We start from the raw sequence: 23,004 nt of genomic DNA on the forward strand, positions 1-23,004 counted from the left end.
TTCACTTGAAGGTATATGTCCCAAAACTTTCATGTAGCCCGGGTACACCCAGGGTTGTGCCCTGTCCACAAGTGGAAGGGATGGGGCGGTCAGGCAAGAGTGCTGTGAGAGGGGTCTGCCACCTGGGAGCAGTTCCCTCTCTTCTCTATAGAGCCAGGCCAAGAAAAAGTGCTTAACTATATACAAATTTATTGCTACACAAAAATAAATATGAATAAGAGACATTAAATATTTACAGTAGAATTAGTACGTGACACCATACACAATAACCTGCAATCAACACATGGTACTGCTTTGAGGGACTGCAAAACAAACGAGTGATTCATAGCATAGGCAATAATTAACCCCCTGCACAGAATGAACATTAACACTCTGGAACAGGTAAGTCAAAGCATCAACATAATAAACACATATAAGTATCAACTTAGATAAACCTGTGCAGGCCGGGAGCAGTCTGAGGCCTTCGGGGGCGCGCGGCGGGCTGTGGCCAGCAGCCCTGGCACGTGGGTCAGGGAATGCAGGCCGGTGGACTAGAATTAGGCACGGACGCATAGCGGTTGATTAAAGATTATTTTACTTACACTGTAGATGGTCGCGGTGCAGGCAGGAGAAAACTTCGCTTAAGTTGCAGTTACAAAACTCGTACGAACAAGACCCGTAGAAAACTTGAGCCTCTTGAAATAACTCAGGCAGAGCTCTGGATACACACACACACGAAGCTTGTTAGGCTCCGTGGAAAGAAGCGAGCAGGGAAGGGGTTCGTCGAGGGATAGTGTTTTGGCGACGGGGAGAGGCTAGAGGTTGATCAGACCCCTATATCCTTCTTAAGGCACACGCTGGGTTCGTTAGGTTCCGCAGCGCTTAGAGTTCTTCACAAGATGGATGTGAAGTCCTCCTCCTCCACAAGATGGTTGTGGAGTCCTCCAACTTGGGCGGAAACTGCTCAAGCCTCTTATACGGCTAGCAAGCCAATTGCTAGCCGCCACGTGGGAATAATTTAGAACTGGCCAATAGTGGGACACAAATTTGCATGCGGGTGGCGGGAACTCCTTTGCACCGGGGTTTTCTCTTTGCAACTGAGAATTGCACCGTGCAAAGAAAGCTCCTTGTGGCGGGAAATAATTCTGCAGTGCCGAAGCACACACAAAATCCTACCCTTGGGTTATGACATCCCCCCTTGCTGAAGGCGCAGCTGAATTATGCCATACGCTTGTCACTCGGGTCATCGAGAGCTCTTACCACGGGTCGTTGAACTAAATGGGTAAACATAAATTTAGCTAACATAAGAAGTTCGTCCTCCAGGGATCGAATCAAATAATAACCAACACAAATACATATACACATAATTAGATTCATAACAAAGAACTGCACGACTACGGCTTCAGTGGACGTCATAGCGAAGTTGCGCGTCAAGCCCTCACTTTTTCCGATGATGTTATCCTTCTTGGGGCTTCTCTCCACCATGCGCTCTGAATTCCGGATCTGTAAACAAAACTCTCAGAAAATAAATTAATGTATATCAAAATATTTACAAAATTTCCATGGAACCACACTATCATTTCTAAAACATATAATACAAGTGTTTGCTACTTCGAACTACCCTCTCTTGCACATTTAACTAGATGAAATTGTTGAGGAGTCGTCATCCAGTTCTTCTAGATAATGGAAACCTAACTCATAGGCCAGCTGCCATTGGCCTGCATCCCCTAAAATCCGAAGCTGCCACTTATTGAGTCCAGAATGCTGTAGGAGAAATCCAAACATGTATCGCTCCTCTGGTGTTCTCTGTGGCAATGATGGAAGATCGGATTCACGATGTCTTGCGCCTTGAGCCTCGGTCGGGTGTCGACGTTCCCGATCGCTGGATAATCTTGGCTCCATTAGGATACGCAGTCATGACAACTGACACAGAAGATTACTTACGGGTTGGTTTACCATTGGGTTAAGCAGAATCCGGAGGACAACGATGTTCTTTTGCCCGTAAACCTCAAGACAACTATCTATGCTGTGAATGGTCACTGGAACGGTTCCAGGATCTCGTAGATGACGGTGAGGCCATGGTCTTATTCGCTGGAGTGATGTCAGTCCCAGCGCACATGCTCTGGGGTTCCAGGCACAGTACGAGACTCCGATGATCGCTAGCATGAGTTGCTCTGCGCCGGTATGTTCTGGCTGTCCTTCATGCCATACGTGGGCTTTCTGACCGATCAGTCCTGCAACAAGCGCTGGCAGTGGAATAGGCCAGTGAACGTTAAATGCCACCATGTCAATGTCAGTGACATGTCCTCTACTCCACGAAGCTTGTCTGACTAAGAAGCTTGCTTCTTCCTGGTTCAGCAGGTCGGATCCAAGTTCCACGACCAAACGTCCCAACCACACAGCTAGAGTTTCTTCAGGTTGGATTCTTGATTCTCTGCACAAATTCTGTAGTTCAGTTCTGGTGCGAGCATAGTAGGCAGTAGCAACTCGGCTAGTTGTTGTTACAGGCTGAACGGCTGCTGCGGGAGTCATTGCTGCTGTTATTGCTTCAGGCAGGAGAGGCGGATGCACTCCTCCGCTCGATCCTCCCTTCCGTCGGCAAGAAGGCGTGGTCGCCGGAAGCGACGCTGCGTCGGTGGGCGGGGTCGCCAGCTGAACTCTCACGGGTTTCTCCGAAGCTCCACCCTTCTCTTCCGGTTCTTCCACGCAGTCTCCCTCTTGCTTGGCGCCATCTTGGCGTGGCATCTCAGGATTTTCTTTCGCAGCCACTTCTTTGACCGCTTGAACGGCCATATGCAGCTGGGCTTTCAAACTTAAATTCTTTTGCATTAAATTGGTTACAGTACGAAAAGTTGCAGTTAGCACTCCCCCCTTGTCGTATTGTGGGGCCACCCTCTCATCCGCGGCGCGTTCCTCCGTCTCCAGATCTTCGCGGAACTCGGATGGAAGCTCGCAACCCCTTAATTTAGACGCCAGCATAAAGGGGGCGAACCGGTCGATCGGCACCGGTTCTTCACTCTCCCGAGCACATCTTAGGCAACAGGCACACTCCCGGGTGAGGGTCGGGTTTACTGCGCCTGCTGGGTTGACTCTGGCAAGGGACACAGTGTCGAGGGGCCTGAACAGGACCCACTCATCACTCATTATACACCCGAATGCCGTGGAGTAAAAATACACTTCCCTCTCTTTCGGGGCTCCGTCTTCGGAAGCTCCCTCTTCTCCCTTCAGCGAAAGGCGTCCACTGATAAACCTCTCACCCATTCCGCCCGCCTGGTGGTAAGCGATATGCACCTCCAGTTCCATGAAGTTTTCTACTTGGCGTTTTCCACTGTGCCAAGGGTAGTTCTTAACTAATTCTAGCTCCAGCATGCCTTCCCCTGATCCCATCCTTGTCGCCATGTGTGGGCCGGGAGCGGTCTGAGGCCTTCGGGGGCGCATGGCGGGCTGTGGCCAGCAGCCCTGGCACGTGGGTCAGGGAATGCAGGCCGGCGGGCTAGAATTAGGCATGGACGTGTAGCGGTTGATTAAAGATTATTTTACTTACACTGTAGATGGTCACGGTGCAGGCAGGAGAAAACTTCGCTTAAGTTGCAGTTACAAAACTCATACGAACAAGACCCGTAGAAAACTCGAGCCTCTTGAAATAACTCAGGCAGAGCTCTGGATACACACACACACGAAGCTTGTTAGGTTCCGTGGAACAAGTGCGCAGGGAAGGGGTTCGTCGAGGGATAGTGTTTTGGTGACGGGGAGAGGCTAGAGGTTGATCAGACCCCTATATCCTTCTTAAGGCACACGCTGGGTTCATTAGGCTCCGCAGCGCTTAGAGTTCTTCACAAGATGGATGTGAAGTTCTCCTCCTCCACGAGATGGTTGTGGAGTCCTCCAACTTGGGCGGAAACTGCTCAAGCCTCTTATATGGCTAGCAAGCCAATCGCTAGCCGCCACGTGGGAATAATTTAGAACTGGGCAATAGTGGGACACAAATTTGCATGTGGGTGGCGGGAAGTCCTTTGCACCGGGGTTTTCTCTTTGCAACTGAGAATTGCACCATGCAAAGAAAGCTCCTCGTGGCGGGAAATAATTCTGCAGTGCCGAAGCACACACAAAATCCTACCCTTGGGTTATGACAAAACCCAGGTAAGTTGAGGTAGCAATGCAATATTCTGATAATAGACAGTAAACATATATAGGTAATGAAGACAGGTAAACCCATATAAACTCCTTTAACATGTACAGTATGAAGCAATCATCAACCACAAAATATGGGGGTGCACTCAGCACCCCACGGGGTGTTCCCTGGAGCCCCTTCCCATTAGGGCCCTGGGATGTGGACATCCCCCCCACAAAGGAAGAGAGTGGAGGCTACAGACCCTCTTCTTCCAAGGCAGCTTCCCCAGCAGCTCATGCTCCTGCTCTGAAGAAGATAGGGCTCGTCCTCTGGTGACCAGTCCCACCAGGGCCTCTCTCTGGTGGTGCCTCCGGCTCCTCTCGATAGCCTGGTACCCTGCACTGGGCACCCAGAACACTAGGCCTTACTGGATCTGGTTCCCTGGCCTCACGCCAGGGGTCTTTCCCCTTCCCAGGCCCTGCTATGGCTCTTTTAATTTAATGCTGAGCCACACTGCAGGGCTCCGGTTACTGGGCCTAGAGCCGGGGCTAACTTGAACAGCCTTGAGCTGCTCTTGAGGTCGACATTCCCTGCGCCAACCCGTGCACTATGTGGGGCCTGAGCAGCCTCGAGCTGGTCCTGGGGCCAGCTCTCTATGTGCTGACCTGTGCACCGTGTGGGGCTCAAGCAGCCTCAACCTGCTCCCAGGGCCGGCTCTCCATGTGCTGATCCACGTACCGCCCACCCAGCCGCTTGCCAGGTTTGCAAGCTCAAGCTGCCTTGAGTGGCTTGCAGAGCCTGAGCACCGTGTGCCAATCTATGCACTGTTAAGGCTCAGGCAGGGTCCTGAGGACAGTCTTCTCCAGAGCTCCTCTCTCCTTACCGTTCCTCACCGCATCTGCACTCAGCATGCTTGGCACTCTCTCCTTTTATACGCTTCAGGAGCTCTACCCCTGAAATCCGGCGGACCTGCTGTGCTGCAGTCCACAGTCCGGTCCGGGAGTTCCTCTTCCCCTCTCTTCAGGAAAGGCAGGGTGCCTGCTTCCCCCCCCCAGCTTGTTTCTGATTAGCGGGTTGGCTCCACCAATTAGAATTAAGGATTCTTGAGCTCCTAGACACTTTGGATGAGTCTGTCACATTCATCATTCTTATGGTGCCATGGTGGTCCTCCAGAGTTCCCTTTCCAGCACTGATAAAAGCTTCCTCTGTGACCTTGGGCAAGGCTCTTCCCTTGCCCTCAAGCTCCTGTTCCTACTGCCTCAGGCTAAGTGCAGGTGTTCAAGAAGCCCACAGCGGAAGTGCTGTAACTTTCAAGCTTTACTCTAAGTGCCCCTGTTTAGGGTGGGAGGAAGCAGAACACGCATTAGCTCTTGGTGGGTGGAGGGGGGATGGGGGTGTGGAAGGAGGGGCTCGGAGCCTGCCTGCATGGCCTGAGTGCAGTGGGTAGAGGGGGCTCTCGCATGCTTCGCACCATATCCCACAGGCTCCCCAGGCTGCCAAAGAGTCCTGAGCAGAGCCAAACAGCCAAACTACCCCTTATTAGCTGGTGGAGATATCAAGGCCACCCGCTTGGGTCTGATGCAGCAGCAGCTTGTCATGGTATGCTCCCCCATGACCATGAGCCACCCGCATGCCCACACAGCATGCCCTGTGCCTGCCAAGTGTGTGTTTGTCTGACACTTGGGTTCTGTGTGTATGATTGTGTATGTGTGTCCCCCAGATACCTGGGTGGTATGTGCATGCGCGCGCGCGCGCGTGTGTGTGTGTGTGTGTGTGTGTGTGTGTGTCCCAGATCCCTGGGTTGTGTGTGTCTGTCTGGCCCAGAAGCCATGTATGTATGTGTGATGTCCTGGATGCCTGGGATCTGTGTACGTGTGTGTCACCAAGCCATAGCTGCCTACCTGGCATGACTCAGGACATCTTGGTAGCCTGGGTGGGCCACGTCCATAATAGGGCAGTCACAGCCTATTTTTCCCTCTCTCACAGGGTGTTCCAGTCCTCACTCAGTCTTGCTTGCTATGACTTTGATGGAACACTTTCAGGAGGTGATGTTCAGCCTAGGAACAGTCCAACCCTCAATGGGAAAAGTAACTGATGCCACTGGTCTCTTACACCACGGAGCCCTCTGGATCAGCTATGAAGCCTTTAGGGCCTGAATGGGAGCTCCTCCAGCCTCAAACCTCTGTATGTATAGACTTAATGAAATCATAAACCCTCATAAGGGATCTGTGGTCACTCAATAACATTCTGAAGTCTCATTTGCACTCAGCCTTGTAGCTGAAAGTGCTGGGCTTCACCCCAGGGATCCCTAGCAGTCCATTTTGGATGAGGATAACAAAAGATGAGCAGCTCAGCTGCTCCTCACCTGTCCACTGCTCTACATCCTCTGATGTCAGATCCCTGCCTAAGTTCGAGGGGCTTTTTAAGGGCTCCAGCTAGTCCTCATCTCCAATCCAGGCCCACTTCCACTGTCTGCCTCTACTCCACAGTCTCTAGAGAGGCAATGACTGGGCTTGCAGGTGCCAGCCAGCTGCCCAGCGTTATGAGGTATGGCAGCCAGGCAGGCAGAAGACCCAGCAAATTTATCACATAAATCTGCTGAAAAGATGGGTCAATAGGGAAGCCCTATTTATTGCCACAGGCCCAGAGCAGCAGGAGTTCAGGCCAGATGTGGCTGACAGAGGTGGGCCAGAGGCCATATGGCAGGGACAACAGTTATCTGCACTCCAGCAGTGGCAGTTAATGAAGTTAGTGAAGTCCTTCCTGGAGGTGTTCACAACTTGCCCAGGGAAGACCACCTTAATCGAGCACCAGATACAGATGCCACCAGGGCAGTGGTCCGAGAAGAATGGCAAAGGATCTTGCAAAAAATGACAAGAGGCGGTTCTGGCAGAGGTAGAGCAGACGCTGGCCTATGGGGTCATTAGGGAATCGTGGAGTGAATGGTGCAATCCTATTGTCATGGTCCCCAAAAAGGATCAGACTATACCCTATGCCTCGAGTGGAGGATCTACTGGAGAAAATAGCGGGGGCATGCTTCATATCCACCCTCGATCTGTCAAAAGGTTACTGGCAAATACCAATGGAAGAACACTCCTGAGAGAAAGCTGCATTTGCCACCCCATGGGGTTTATATGAATTCATGCACATGTTCTTTGGGCTACATGGGGTGGCCACAACACTCCAAAGACTGATGGACAAGGTGTTAGCCCCACACCAAGGCTACACAGCAGCCTACATAGATGACATGGTAGCTTATTCACAGTCCTGGGAGAAGCACCTAAGACACCTTAAAGTTATACTCCAGGATCTACAGTCTTCAGGGCTAACAGCAAACCCAAGGAAATGTGCCTTAGGGCAAAAAGAGACCCAGTATTTAGGAGTTTCTATAGGAGAAGGGCAAATTCAGCCACTGGTAGATAAGGTGCAAGCCTTATAGGAGTACCCAAGGCCACAGACAAAAAAACAAATGTGATCCTTCTTGGGACTCACCAACTACTATTGGCGCATGGTACCCAGGTTCTCAGACATCACCATGTCATTGTCAGAACTAACTAAGGATGCAGATTCAGGCAAGATCAGCAGGACACCCAAGATGAAGCAGGCATTTCTCAGAGTTAAAAATGCTCTATGCACCTAGCCAGTCATGTACACACCAGACTTCACCAAATCATTTATATTACATATGGATGCCTCCAATGTGGCATTAGATGTGGTGCTGTCGCAGGCAGGGGAGGCAGGGGAACATCTGGTGGCCTACATTAATGGAAAGCTACAGCCCTGGATGCAGGCATATGCAGCAGTTGAGAAAGAATGTCTAGCAGTGAAGTGGGCGATAGAAATTTTTCAATACTATCTGGCAGGTTGTAAATTTACAGCAGTAATGCACCATTGCAATGGCTGAATAAAGTCAGAAAACCTGAGGTTAATGCAGTGGAGTCTGAGCTTACAGAATTTTAATTTTTTTCTAGAACATCGACCAGGGAGAGTACACCGGAATGACAACTTTTTCTCAAGGAAGGGCGAGGCGATAAACTCGTCTACCTCGAGGCATAGTGGATCGGGACCCGAGAAAGTTAGGGGGAGAATTGTAACAGGGCCCCTGCCCTGTTACTAGGAGTTTGGGGGAGTCTGAACAGCCCCACACACCAGAAGCACCTCTGCATACCCACCCCAGACCTTGGAGAACTCACTGGAGGTTGGGGTACCAGGTCATGGGATGTAGGGAGTCCCTCAGCAAGGGTCCTTGGCCAAAGCCAGCAGCAAAAGTAAAACTGGTCAGCTCAACTGACTTGACCAAACATATCCTGCTGTGATCTGCCCAGACTCTGCCCATAGCAGCCTACAGTTACCCTACCAGAAGTACAAGACTCCTGATGGTGTTGCTCTTCGGGTCATCAGTACACATAGGCCTTTCCACTCTGTCAAGGTGGCAGTCCATGCAGAGGATTTATGACCCCACTGAATGAGATGTACTCTTTTAAGCATCCAAGACACTTGCTTCCAGGCTCTCCACCTGATAGCTGATGACACCATGACAGAAATAAAGAGCCACCATGAAATCCAGCTAGGGGTTGCCTAGACAAAAGTAGTCTCTGGCCCAAGAAGGTACTGCATCAGGGTTACCACCCCCCTGGAGCTGCACAACTGTTTTGAATCCCTCACATCAGCAGAGCCAGCCGAGCCACTGGCTCCAGCATGTGAGGATGGAGGGCCACCAGCAACTGTGCCTAAAAGATGCAGAGTAATCATGGTGGGTGACTCCTGAGGGGCACTGAGGGTGTGATCTGTTACCCCAGCTTATAAGGTTTTCTGCCTCCCTGGGGCTTGTGTTTGGGATGTGACTGAGAGGATCCCCAAACTCATCCGGCCCTCTGACTACCATCCCATGCTACTCATCCACGTGGGCACAAATGATACGGCATGGAATAATCCTGGCCAGGTCATGCGTGAATACAGGCCTTGATCCTCTGGGTCACAGGCCGCAGAGGGAAAAGTGCATCAGTGAGGTGAACAGAAGACTCTGGTGATGGTGTCATTGCGAGGGGTTCGGCTTCTTTGCCTAGAATTCGCACTTCAGTGAGAGAGGTAGTGGATTGTTGGGAAGGGATGGCCTCCACCTCACCTGGAAAGGAAAGAAGCTCTTCTCAGCCAGAATGGTCAACCTACTCGACAGGACTTTGAACTAAGATCGCTGGGGGATGGGCAGTCAATTAACAGTTCTAGCCCAGGTCATGTCAACAACAGTATAAATAACTTAGGTAGCCCAAAGGAACCTACTTCTATGATTGTCCAAGTAAAGGTCATGTCCCATCACATAAGGAAGCCTAGGGCTTCCCATGGCAGACTCAACTGCCTGTACACAAATGCCAGGAGCTTTGGAAACAATCATGAGGAACTGGCCCTTCTCTTGTGTGATAGAGGTTACAATTTCGTAGGGATAACAGAGACCTGGTGGGACTCTACCTATGATTGGTCTGTTGGTATAGAAAGCTATACCTTGTACAGGAGGGACTGTGTTGGGAAGAGGGGTGGAGGTGTATCTCTTTGCATCAAGGAGCAGTACACTTCCCTACAAACTGAGTTCACAAACCATGAAGGGCATCCTGAGACCCTCTGGGTTAAAATATAGGGAGAGCATGGGGAAGGGAATACAGGCATCCCGCATCTTACATGCATTTAACTTGCGCAAATTCAACTATACGCGGGTGGGGAGTGGGTGTGGGGCTTGAGTCTGCATGTGGCGCTGCTGCTTACCTGGAGGCCTGGCCACCACCACGCTGCCAGTGGTGACTGCCTCTGCCTCCAAAACCTCCCGCCGCTGCCATGGAGCCGTGCCCGGAGCTGTGTGGCCGGGCATGGTGGTGGCCGGGCAGCATGCAGCCATCCCCAACACCACCCCGCGCTGCGCCGCTGCCGCTGCTGCTGGCCACACAGCTCTAAGCTTGGCTCCACGGCAGTGGCAGGAGGTTTTGGAGGCGGAGGCAGTCACTGCTGGCACGGTAATATGCAATTTCACTATACGCAATTTTTGCCTTTACGTGCTGCCTTTAGAACGTAACCCCCGCGTAAGATGCGGGATGCCTGTATACTTGTAGGAGTCTATTATAGACCGCCCCACCAAGAAGAAGAGCTGGACTGTGAATTTAATAGGGAACTGGCTGAGGCTGCATGCTCCCGATGCATGATCATCATAGGGGACTTCAACCTCCCTAACATCTTGTGGGAAGAGCACGTGGCCAAATCTGACCAGTCATGTAGCTTTCTTGCTTGCATTGATGACCTCTACCTAACACAAGAGGTGTTACACGGGCTGACTAGGGGAGTCCCCAGGCACTGCTGGATCTGGTTCTGGCCAAAGGGGACAATCTGGTGAGTGATCTGAGGATCAAGGGAAAGCTTGGTGACAGCACCATGAACTTTCTTTGTCCAACGCAGGGCGGATAAATCCCTCAGTAAAACAGAAATCCTCTGCTTTGGGAAGGCTGAGTTCAGAAGCTCAGGAGATTGGTCAGTCAGGCACTAAGAGGCCATGGCTGCTTAGAAAGGGGAGTCCACAAGGAATGTTTATTCCTTAAGAATGCAATCCTTGAAGCACAAGGGAAGTCCATCCCGTCCTTTAAGAAATGCAGTCAATGGGCAGGGAAGCCCCATTGGCTAAACAGGGAACTGTTGGACCTCTTGAAACTTAAGAGAAGCCTATGCCAAACGGAAAACGGAAAGCATCACCAAAGAGGACTACTCAGCACTAGCCTGGACATGTGGAGAGTGGTCCAGAAGAGCCAAGGCAGAAACCAAACTCAAGCTAGCCACGGGAATCAAGGACAACAAAAAGTCCTTCTTCATATATGTGAGAAGTCGGAGAAAGAACAAAGGTAATATCAAACCCATGCAAGTTCAAATGGAACAGCTGATGTCTAATGCCCAAGAAAAGGCTGATTTCCTAAATAGGGCAGTCAGTCTTCCACCCGCCCATGGGGGTCACACTGTCAGAACAGACACAAAACACCCAGGGAGCAGGAGATGAGTCCACAATTGATGTAGATCTAGTGAGGGAACACCTTGAGAGGCTAGACATCCATAAACCTGTGGGCCCAGATGAAATGCACCCAAGAGTCTTGAAGGAGCTGGCAGACATAGCGCACCCTATGGTGAAGATATTTGAAAATTCATGGTGCTCAGGTGAGGTTCCGGAAGACTGGAAAAGAGCCAACATAGTCCCAATCTTCAAGAAAGGAAGGAAGGAAGATCCAGGGAATTACAGGACAATCAGTCTGACATCCATCCCTGGAAAGATCTTGGAGAAAGTCATCAAGGGATCCATCAGCAACAGGCTAACAGAAGGCAAACTTCTGAATACCAGCCAACATGGCTTTGTGACTGGTAGGTCTTGCCTGACCAACCTTTTTTCCTTCTATGACCAGGTGATGCATTGTCTGGACAAGGGAGATGAGGTTGATGTCATATATCTGGATTTCAAGAAAGCCTTTGACTTAGTCTCCCATGAGGTCCTCATGGTTAAGCTGGGGAACTGCGGCCTCGACTATCACACGGTCTGATGGCTGTGGAATTGGCTTCAGGGTTGGACCCAAAGAACTAGTTGATGGGAGTGAATCAACGTGGTACAAGGTGACCAGTGGCATCCCTCAGCGCTTGGTACTCGGGCCAGTACTCTTCAACATCTTCATTAAAGATCTGGATTCAGGCATCAGATGCGAGCTGGCAAAGTTCAGGAATGACACTGAACTATGGGGAAACGTGGTCACACTGGAAGACAGGCTGAGGTTACAGGCCGACCTGGACATGCTCACAAGGTGGGCAGACCAAAACCTGATGGCCTTCAACATAGAGAAGTGCAGGGTGCTCCACCTTGGGAGGAAAAACAAGAAGCATACTTTTAGGCTTAGGAGTGCTACGCTTGCTAGCACCATGACCAAAAGAAACTTGGGGGTCTTGACTGACCACAAGATGAAAATGAGCCCCCAGTGCGATGCCACAGTTGGCAAAGCAAACCAAACTCTCCCCACAGAGGTGGTGCAAGCACCTATTCTGGACTCATTCATAAGGCATCTGGATGTTTATCTTGCTGGGATCATTTGACCCCAGCAGACTTCCTGCCTACAGCAGGGGGGGGGGGGGGGGCTGGATTCAATGAACTCGTGAGGTCCCTTCCAGCCCCTACTGTGTATGAAATCTATGAATCTATGAAGAGCTGGTAGGGGAACAGCAGAACTGGTGCCTTGGATAGTCTCCATGGTTCAGCTGGTAGGGGAGGGAGTCAGGGGGGGAAAGAGGGTGATTCACCCTCCCCCTTTGCTCCAGCATTCACAACCTCCCCCACTCTGGTCCCAATCAGGATTGTGGATTTCTTGGCCATAATGGCCTAAGAAAGAGCTATGAACACAGGGGATGGCCTGTGGCAGTCTTGGCTCCCCCTGCTGCCCCTTTCTTCCCCCCCTTTCCTCAACCTGGGGCTTTTGTTTCTCTTAGGACCCAAGTCCTTGTTATGGTCGCATGTAGCTGGAGCAAACCTTACCATCATGGACTCCACCATGTCCTCATTCGTGGCCTGACTCATCAGAAGAAGTGCCAGGAGAACTAGCCTCAGGTCCTGCAGGTTGTATTAGCTCAACAGCCACGATGCTGGTCCTTGGGTGTGGGGGGGAGGGGACTGATACATGCTCTGTGCCTCTGGGAGGGGCACCCAGACATGCAATAGGACTTGGTTCAGAACAGCCACAGCCCCTGTATGGGGAATGGTATCACAAGGACTCCCTCTACTCCCTCTTTCACTGGGGTCCGTACAGGCCACTCCTCTAGAACACTCCTGGTCCCATGGGCAGTGGGGGCATCTGCCCTGTTCTTGGTGAGGAAACGGGATAGGTCCTTGTAGAATGGAACGCTCTGCTCCCTTCCCACCGACCACTTTCTAGCATCAAGCATGTGGTAATAATGCCTCCTCATCAATGTGGTCTTGGTGAGGCACTGCTCTGTTTCTCTTGTGACCCCTCACCTGCATCTCCTGGGTGATGTGCTTGAAGACATCTATGATTTGATATCTTATCTGGAGCTGGACGTCCTCCTCACCCCAGATGGTGATGAGATCCTTCATTTCCCTGAACTGCCACTTGCATTCTCTGCATTTGACTATTGGGGTGGACGGGTAGGGTGTATTCATGGTCCTTGGTCGTGCCCATTGTGGTCTCAGTGCCCATGGGTGGATGATGGTTTGGCTGTGAGAGGGTGAGTTGAAGGCTGGAAGGGTGGATAGATGGATGGAAGCAGCAGCTGATGTGCAAGAGTGCAGTTCCTGGTGTGTGGTTCTTGCTCTCACCTTCAGGCTTGGGGCCCCTGCTCCTGCTTCACCTGGACTCAGCTGCTCAGGTAACCTCCGTAATCTTGAATTGTCCAGGACTCTTTGCTGATATATCATGATTCTGGCAATGCCACACATACCTGGGCTGTAAAATTCAAGGCTTTGAGGCCCACGTGGTGCCTTAGGATCATGGGGTGTCTCTCTGCTCACCCGGGCTTGAAGGTTCAGTGCCCTCCCCCAACCACATCCCCCCAACACTGAACTACCTAGTTCATTGTCTACTAGCTATCTGATTAGTGAGGAAGAAGAGGGGGAGTCAGTCTTCACTGAATGAGAATGAAGGACATGGCAAGAGCCTTCCCTCTAGAAAAAAAAAAGGGACGACAAATATTTAGGGCCTGACTCAGCCACCCTTATAACATGGAGGACTTCAGTGTAGTGTTATGTTATGAATTTTGACCCCAAATAGTACTTGCCAAATATTATTAGATTTCATTTTTTTTATTTTTACTTTTTTGTTCTCCTTCCTTTAACTGACACTGTATAAAGTCCTTGTTTTGAGGAGATTTCAATATAAATATAGATGACACAAGTGAGAAGGCACAGGGCAACAACTGTCAAGTGGTTGCTTTGTGTTATTACACATTCATTTAAAAAAGGAAGGAGATTACAATGAGACAGATGTAAGGAGAGATCACCTTCTCTCATTATTTTCCTTCATCTGGAGTTGTAATCCTTCAAGAACAGACATAAGCAGTAGGGCTGTGCAAAGCTTTGGTCCCTGATTCAATTCAGTGGAGATTCAGCCTGATTTGGTGGCAGAATCTTCGAATCTGAATTGAATCCAGGGACCCTTTAATTTCTCCAAATCAAATCATAACCCTCTGAATCAATTTGGAGAGGTTTGGAAAGATTCGGAGATTTGGACACAGACGCAGCTTTAAATGTTTTTTCTACATACCTCTGGGTAGGAGGCGGCTCGTGAATGCTACAAAGCTGGGGCACATGTGATTTTCCCACAGAAGTGTGGGGGGCTCCCCAGCATGCTCAGCACTACTGGTCCACTTCTGGGTCTGCTGGGGAGCCTGTGGCCTCCCCTTCCCACTCCCCAGCTCAGCAACTGGTGCCTCCTGGGTCTGGGGGGCACCCGGGTTCCCCCCGTGGCCGATTGCTGAGCTGGGAGTAGGGTGCAGGGGCCCCCCTTTCACACTCCCCAGCGGACACTTCTGGGTTTGCCACTGAGCACATGGAGGGGGCCCCCTCACTCCTGTGGGATGCTCCATCTGCCACACCATCACAGCATTCACAAGCGGCGCCTGGTACCTCGAGGTATGTAGAAAAAACTTTTAAAGCTGTGTCTATGTCCGAATCGCTGATTCTCTGAATCAGCATCAAATCTTCAGATTTGGATTCTGCCAAATCAACAAATCAAATCACTGTTCCTGATTTGGGACAAATCTGAATTGAATAGGGCCTGCTTCACACACACGTAATAAGCAGAGCTATTTTAGTGTTGGAACCAAAATCACATGCCAGGTTCAAATCCAGTACTCCCTGCAAACACTCCCCCATGCACATAAACTGAATTTTTCCTTCCTCAGCGAACCCATAGCACCAGAGGGTGCACATACAGGGTCAGGGTGAGCCCATAGCACCAAAGGGGTTCAGCTAGAGGGGCACAGCACTCATAGCACCAGAGGGACGCAGCTAAGGGGGTGCAAAGTCAGGCACCTGGGAGAGAGACACAGAGTTAGGCATCTGAGAGAAAGGCACAAGAAGCCAATCACTAGAGAACTCGGAGCCTGCATGTTGCAGAGAGACAGAAGCCAGAGGGCTCAATGCCAGGGGTGTATAGAGTTGATGATGGTAGTAACACCTGTGAGGCATGGGATATGTGTAGGGAGGGTCACTGCTCGGTATAGCTAAGCACACAAAAGGCAGCCTCCCACCCAATAAACAACTTATTTACTAACAAGGCGTGACAGATGAGATAGGCGGACAGACTGTCCAAGACCAGGTGGGTAGGCTGACACAGAGGGAGGCCTCAGGACAGCCCCCTGTCACAATAACTTTCAGATGAAGAAAGTGGAGTGTTATTAAAATATTTCAGGTAAGATTTTTCTTCCTAATTTACACCCATACACATAACTGGCTTTTATTCCTATTTTCCTTACAGGTGTATACAGCTCAGCAGCTTCACCTGATAAGCCCTAGTTGGCTTCGTTCATCCCTGAATATACTGTCTTCTTTTTCCCCCTTCCCCCAAACTGAAGAATTTTTGCATACTTGTAACAGTTCTCAATGATTATCCAGCTGGGGAAGTGATTTTCCCAGCAAGTCAGAGCCCCCCCTCAGTGCTCCTGCAAGCCCAGGCTCTGTGCTCCTGCCACTCCTCACCCCAGGGCACTGGCGTGGGCCCCATACTCCTGCTCACTGCCACTTGCCCCGTCTGCCTCTGCTGCCCTTCTCCTGCCACTTGCCTGTCCCCTCCCACTTGCCACTCCGGTGCCATGTTCCAGCTGCTCCTGCAGTCCTGGTGCTGCAGCTGGGAACCACATGATGCCAGTGGGCGGGGGGTGGGAAGGAGCGGGGAAATGGCCGTAACAGGCAGGGGGAATGGGCAGTGAGCGGGTGTGCAAAATGCAGTGACAGCCTGGTAGGAGCGCAGTGCCTTTTAAAGGCCAGCACCAGTAGGGCCTAGAGTGGGGTGGCAGGAGTGTGGGACCGGGCTGCCAAGTGTCTATGGAGCCCGGCTGTGCTGCTTAAGCAGGGAGAGGAAGGAACTAGCTTTGCTCCATAGAGTCCCTGCCAGCCTGGTCCCGCGCTCTGGCTGCCCCATTCTGAGCCCCGCCAGTGCTGGCCCTGGTGCACCAGCACGGGCCCCGTGCTCCCACCCAGCTGTTGCTGCACTCTGCACCTGCTTGCTGCCCTTTCCCCCCACCTGCTGCAGCCATTTCCCTGCTCGCTCCCCACCACACGCTGTGCTCCAGCACCATGTGGATCCCAGCTGCAGTGCTGGAACCACAGGAGGGGGCCTGGCTGACCCTGAGGACTGGGGAAATAGGCCACAGTCCTCCCCTGCCTCCCTCCCCCTCCTTTTTATCTGTATTTCCCTTGGCATGGGGAGGCAGGAACAGACCCAGGCCAGAAACCTGCAAAGGCTCTGGCTGGGGCTTGGAGTGGGGAGGCTGGAAGGGGGGTGGGGCCAGGCCAGACCTGCTTCTCCAGTTACTTAATCATGCCAGAGGCTCCCCCTGGGTCCTACTGCCCCTGGCTCCTGCCATCTTTGACAGGCAGGCAGGGGCAGATCAATATTAATTTTCTAAATTTTTTAGGGGCCCTGCTGGTGGAATAGAATGGCCTGGCAGGCCGGATTCAGCCTGCAGGCTGTATTTTGCCCACCCCTGTTATAGAGTAAACAGTATAGTACAAAAACCCAATCCTGCTTCACTTGAAGTGAAGAGAAAATTACCCCAATTTCAGATTTAAGTGTTACTACATTTCAGCAACTTGCATGTGACTCAAGGACTGTGTGATAAATAACACTTTTTCCCCAGTTCACTGCACTATCCATTAGACCACTTCAGAAAACACAGAATAGGAGTATTATTGCCTGAGTGAACACAATCAATGTCTTTTAAAACCTTCGAACAATTTCTTGGCAAACAGTGTATTGTCCTGGCCCTGTGAGTCCTGGCTTCACTGCCTGTCCTACAAACACACAATACCTCCAATTGGCTGGTAATGTTAGCACACCAGCTAATTAGGCAATTTAAAATAACTGATTGAAAATTGAAACAATACCATATACCTGGTGATCCTAAGTGGGGTATTGGCAACTGGGATAATCTGACTGCTTACACTCACTAGGGTTAGGGAGAGAAGTTACACATAAACCAGTTTAAATTATCAGAAACTGGTTTAGACCTGTAACAGAACAGAAGTTCAGTGCATATAAACCAGTTTCAAAATGGCTGAAACTGGTTTAAAATAAACCTGGTTGAATGTAGTATCAGACTTAACTGATTTAGGTCAAACTGGTTTATGAAACTTCTGTCTCAGACCTCTTCCTGGTTCAAGTTAAATCAGAGTTCCGCAGCATGTTTTGCAGCCCTGGGTTGGGCTGGTTCGGGCTGGGCTGTGCTGCCTGCTGCAGTGCACAGGGCTGGCTTTGCCCCTCTGCTCCCTAGCTGGAGCCGCTAACTGCCCCCCTGCCCCCAGCAAACCGCACTGGGATCTGGGGCAAGGGCGGGGGTGTAAACTCACCTTCTTCCGAGTACAGAACTTCCTTGCCTTGCTAGTTTACTTAGTACTGGCTGTGAGTATGGACTACAAATCCCAGAGGCACCTGGAAGCAGGAAGAGGAAGTGATGAGCAACCCTGCAGAGTTCTGCTGCTGTGATTGTGGAGTGCAAATCCTAGAGACCTCAGGGGAGCAAGAGGAGGAAGCAAGCACACAGCCCATGCTGGCTACATGCCAGACAGCTAGGCTTTAGCACCTCCTGGCTCTGGCTTGAACAACTGCAGACATGTGGCTGCATTTCCTGAATCAAAAGTTAATTTGCTGTTCATTTGCCTATTGGTTCAATCTGTGCAGCTTAGACTAACTTGCAAAGACTGAATCAATTCAGCCTTGGGCTTTTTGACTGTCTGTACTTAGCCTAGGGCTTCAGGACAGTGACCCTGTTTGTCTGGTGATTTCCAAAATTTTGAACAGATTTTAGGGACTCTACTGGATTCAGAAGGGAAAATCAAATCACTGCTTTTTTTGCAAGCAGCAGATTGGGAAGGTGGGGGAAGAATTTCCTCTCCTCCCATTAAAGAATGTGAGCTGTTTCCTAAGGGGAACATCATAGACACTGTGTCCCAGAAAAGTGACAACGGAAAAATGGTAATTAATAAAACAAACAATGTGGGAGCTTGACAAAACCAGAGTTCCTGGAGCTATGTGCCCTATGTATTTATTTGTGGGACTCACAGCATCATACCTCAAACTCTGTAACAGACTGTCTGAACAGCTTTCAATTATGTGTATGTGGTTCAAAACCTTTTCTCGAATGACCAGAATTATTAGAGATTGGCTTCAAAAGAAGAGAATAGAGAAATATGCTCCGCTTTTTTATGGGCCATTGAATGCCTCCAAGGTCTCTGGATCTTCTTGTCTGTGAGCTGAACTCGTGGGTTTCTGATCCTGTATTGAGCACAGGCAATGTAAGTGGTTCTCAGAATCTACATTTTACACATGCGTTTGGTTTCCCCAGACCACTTGGAAAGTAATGATGCTACATATTAGTATGCATAGGTGTGCTGCTGTATATTTGGACATGTTCAAGTACAGTTTTTACTTCCATTAGAGAACTTGTCCATTGCCAGAAATCAGTGCAGATGAATCACCTTGCTCACCTACAATAAGAGAAATTCAGCAATAAGCAATTTTCTTTGTGTAGATGGATCTATGCTACCCAGAGGGAGGATGTGGGCAGGCCTGGGGACCAAGGCTTCTCTGACTCTTGTCAGTGACAGCTCAGAGACGGGGCTGGCCCGACACTCGGGCAGAGGAGATGAGCTCTGGCCTAGGGTAGATCACTGCTCTGTGTGGCAGGGGGTGAGCAGCGTGCCACAATGCTCCTTGGGATGTTGGCAGAATATGACCTACTGTGAGTTGCAATGGGATGTGGTACAGATGTTTGTTATGGTGCTGTAACCTACAGTGCTGAAATATGATACTACATCCATCCAGGGTTATTTTAGAATGGGATCTGCCATTTTACTAGTGCTCTATGTACCCTGACTGTCTGGTTGGCTATGGCTGTAGAGTGCTTTCTGAGCGCCTACTGCACAATAAGTGTAACTTATGTACCTGGCCTCCATTCTGTCAAATGGGGATGGCGATCCTAACTTGAGGGTCATTAGATCATGCTGTAAGGGCCCATTTCTAGTTAGCTATAGACACACCAGGGCAGTGGCAATGCATAGGGGGTGCACGTGCACCCCCTGACTGGCTGTGCTCATCACTTAGGCGCTGGGCAGGAGGGGCAGGCCGGAGCGCCGGGGCCCCACTGCAAGCACTGGGCGATCACTGAGATTGCTGCAGCCGCTTCCGGGAGTGGCCGTGGCCACTTCTGGGAGCGCTGCAGTGATCAGCTGGTGCTTGCTTCCAGAAGCGGCTGCAGCTAGTCCTGGAAGCGGCTGCAGTGACTGTCCATTGTGAGATTGCCCCGGGGGGCACTCCCTCCGGTTGGCAGGACTGGTCGTGGGTGTGGGGGCACATGCCCCACTGACTAAGGTGGCACCAGTCGCCCATGCACCAGGGAATAGATGCAATGTCTTTTTCCTTGCATTTAAGACCTGATTTTGTTTAAAAAACAAAAACAACACAAAAAACCTCAGTCTGATTTCCCTTTTTACACCTGATGTTTTACAGCAGGTTCAAGTAATCTGATGCCTGGTTGATCTCATTTACATAACTGCTGAGTATAAAAGAAGAGAGGCTGGGTTTAGAACCCAGGCTTCAATGAGTTAGCTAGCTTATTGCCAGTTTTCCTTTGTACCATCAAAAGGAAAATAATAGTTCTTTACTTGAATTCAAGTTGAACAGAGTTTTGAGAGTTTTATTCAATTTAATTACTTTCCCCTGATCACTCTCAGTTCCTCTATCTTGGCAGACAGGAAAAATGTGTCACCAGTGCAGTGGTCAGGGTCACAGAGAAGAATTTGATTGTTCTCTAAAGCCGCCCCATAGCAAGACTTGTGATCAAACATAGCCAATGCCCTGCTATCTTAGTATGGTACAACTTAGTTGGTGTGACAGGTATCCGCACTGGGCCGATCCAAATGTGGCCCACGCACCTGTTCCTGGGATAACTGCCCGCCTTCTTGCCTGCCATGCCTTGCTGTTAATTGGTGTAAATTGACGGGAGGCTGCCCTTATACTGCCCCGATGCCAGGGGGCGCTATTTGCGGCTCCATTTCCTCCCCTACAACGCAGTCCAAGCCTCGCCGATATAATAGATGCTGTTATATTCTAGCCGTATTATAATCTGGCCCCTTGTCCTCTCTGGGCACCTCTCTTGATCTGCACCCTCTCCGGCGCTAGGGCTCTCCCTGGCCCTGTCCCACTATGTGCCCTCTTCTCTGGGCCAACTCCAGAATGCTGTCCCCACTCTCAGGGCTCTCAGTAATGCTGCCCCCTCACACTGGGGCTCTACACCCACACTGGGGCTCCTCATCAACGCCCCCTCTCTGGGCCACCCCCTCACTGGGGCTTTTCCTCACCGCCCTCTTTCCGGGGCTCACCACACCTGTACTGGGGCTTCTCCGTAATGTGCACCTTCTCTGGGGATTCTCAGCTACCCTTCTCAAGGGCTGGGATCTATACATCCCAAACACTGTGCCCTCACTGGCACTGGGGTCCTCACACTTCTCTGCGAGTCCCCTATGAGGCCTCTTCCAACCCCTTATAGCCTCACCCAAACCACCGGTCACAAACAACAAACAAAACACAAGCTCCTAGGCTGTAACATGAACAGAAGCCACCCAGCCATAACAACAGTTCAGCCTACCAGACACCCTTTATCTCCCCATAGCATCAGAAGCAGCTCTTTCATCAAGCCTCCACTTTGTAGCATGGCTGACAGCTTTCTCCTCCTTAACTGCTGGCAGCAAACTGCCTATGGCCCCAGCCCCTAGGGTTTATAAGGGAACCAGGCCCTGCCCCTTCTGGTCAGCTGACCTTGTCTGGTTGCCCTGGCAACCCACAGCTGGGCTCCTTATTCCCTGCTAGGGCTTCTTCCCTAGCAGTTTTCCCCTCTTTGGGAGCAGGGCACCTCAGTGCTCTGTGACAGTAGGGTTAGTTCCTTAGCTCTTGCAAAGATAAGAGTTTGTGAATCAACTGGGGTACCAACCAGCCACATCAAATAACTGCCTCCTTAGAAGTAGAAACCATGTGAAAACAGCTATGCTGTTTATCTATGACTCAGCAGCCTGCTGCAGATTAAGTGAGCCATCCAAATGTGAACTGCCACTGGGTTCTACTGAATCTGAATATCTCCTAATTTCCAGTGATTTTTACCTTCACAATAACCCTGCATGGTCAGGAAGTACTATTACAGGTTTCCCTCGCTTTATGCAAGTTCTGTATGTGCAGATTCGTTCTCACGAGATGACCCTTTTTATACCAAAAATTCATTATATGTGAGGTAAATTCACGAATGTGATCAGTGTGGTGAAAGCTACAGTCAGCTACTTTGTGTGGTGCATTGTGGGAATGATGCACACCAAAATATAATCTCCTGTGTGGATCTGTGGTCCTTGCTCACTGTCTGCAGCACATGTTTCTGTAGTTGCCATCCCCATTATGGTAACATTCACCACCACCCTGTGCTTATGTGTACTGTCTGCTGTTGGGCAGTACCAGAATGGTTTGTAAAAAGTGGTAGAAATGGGTCTGGGGGTACAGTCGAGGGCTTGGAACATATGGGTCTGGGGGTACAGTCAAGGGTCTGGGGGTACAGTCGAGGGTCTGGGGGTACAGTCGAGGGCTTGGAATATATCTCTATTTGTTACACTGTAAAGTGGGCTCACCTTACGTGAATTCAAGTTATGCGCCGTTTTCCCGGAACGCATGTACAGAATAAAGCGAGGGAAACCTGTATTTCATTTCATGACCTTTAGCTGACTTTAGAAGGTTGCTCCATTTTTCTGTCCTGGAACACAGAAAATAGCATTAGACACTTTCTGTTTTTAAAGTTTCTTCTCCTTTAATTGTTCTTAAATCAAACTTTTATATGCCCTCATGCCTACTGTTTGAGTTCTCCCACAGTCCCTGCTTAGGTGCCTTGGGCCAGACTCTACTCTACCTGTAAGTAAATGGGCTTAAGTGTGTTTTTAGTCTGCCTGAAAATCCATTAATGCATTTACGTCTGTTACACACCACCATCTTGCCCTTAAGATTGAGTCAGAGAAAAGCTGTGAGGAGGAGGAGCCACTAACCTGTTAAGTCTTTCATAGACTCAAGCATACTGGAGTAGAATCACACTTAGATGCCCAAGTCCACTTTTGCAGCTAATAGATGGAATAAAATCTAGCCTTTGATATCTAGTTGCAAAAGGGCCTTAGTTTAGTGAAATATTTGATAAATGTTATTGATACTGTCCATGGCACTCATTTGCCCACATTAAGTAAAATAATTGTGCAGGCTTTCAGGCTGTGCCAAAATATTTCTTTCTCAAAAAGCAAAAAAAATAAATAAATAAATTTTAAAAAATCTCAGCAACATTGATGCACTAAAGTGCTTTTGAAAGATTAACAAGCTCCTGAGCATGGTGTTCTAATGTCCAATATAAATCAACACCATGCGGAGCATACTCAGTCATTTATAAAGGGAAGAGTGTTAAATTGTTCAGTTTCTGCTGGGAGGTAAAGGAACCTGAAAAAGCCCTGATTCTTATCTGAACTAACACCTTCCTTCCCTCTTTTCTCAAGCCAGTACCCTTGAGAAACTGCAGTTTCTTGAAATAGAAAGTGTTTTAAAAACATGTTATAGGATTCTTCTCAACCCATGACTGTCCAATTCACTTACTTTTGCTCCTATTCTTAG

The sequence above is a fragment of the Alligator mississippiensis genome, chromosome 12 (genome assembly GCF_030867095.1).
Source record: "Alligator mississippiensis isolate rAllMis1 chromosome 12, rAllMis1, whole genome shotgun sequence".
NCBI classification, from domain to species: Eukaryota; Metazoa; Chordata; order Crocodylia; family Alligatoridae; genus Alligator; species Alligator mississippiensis.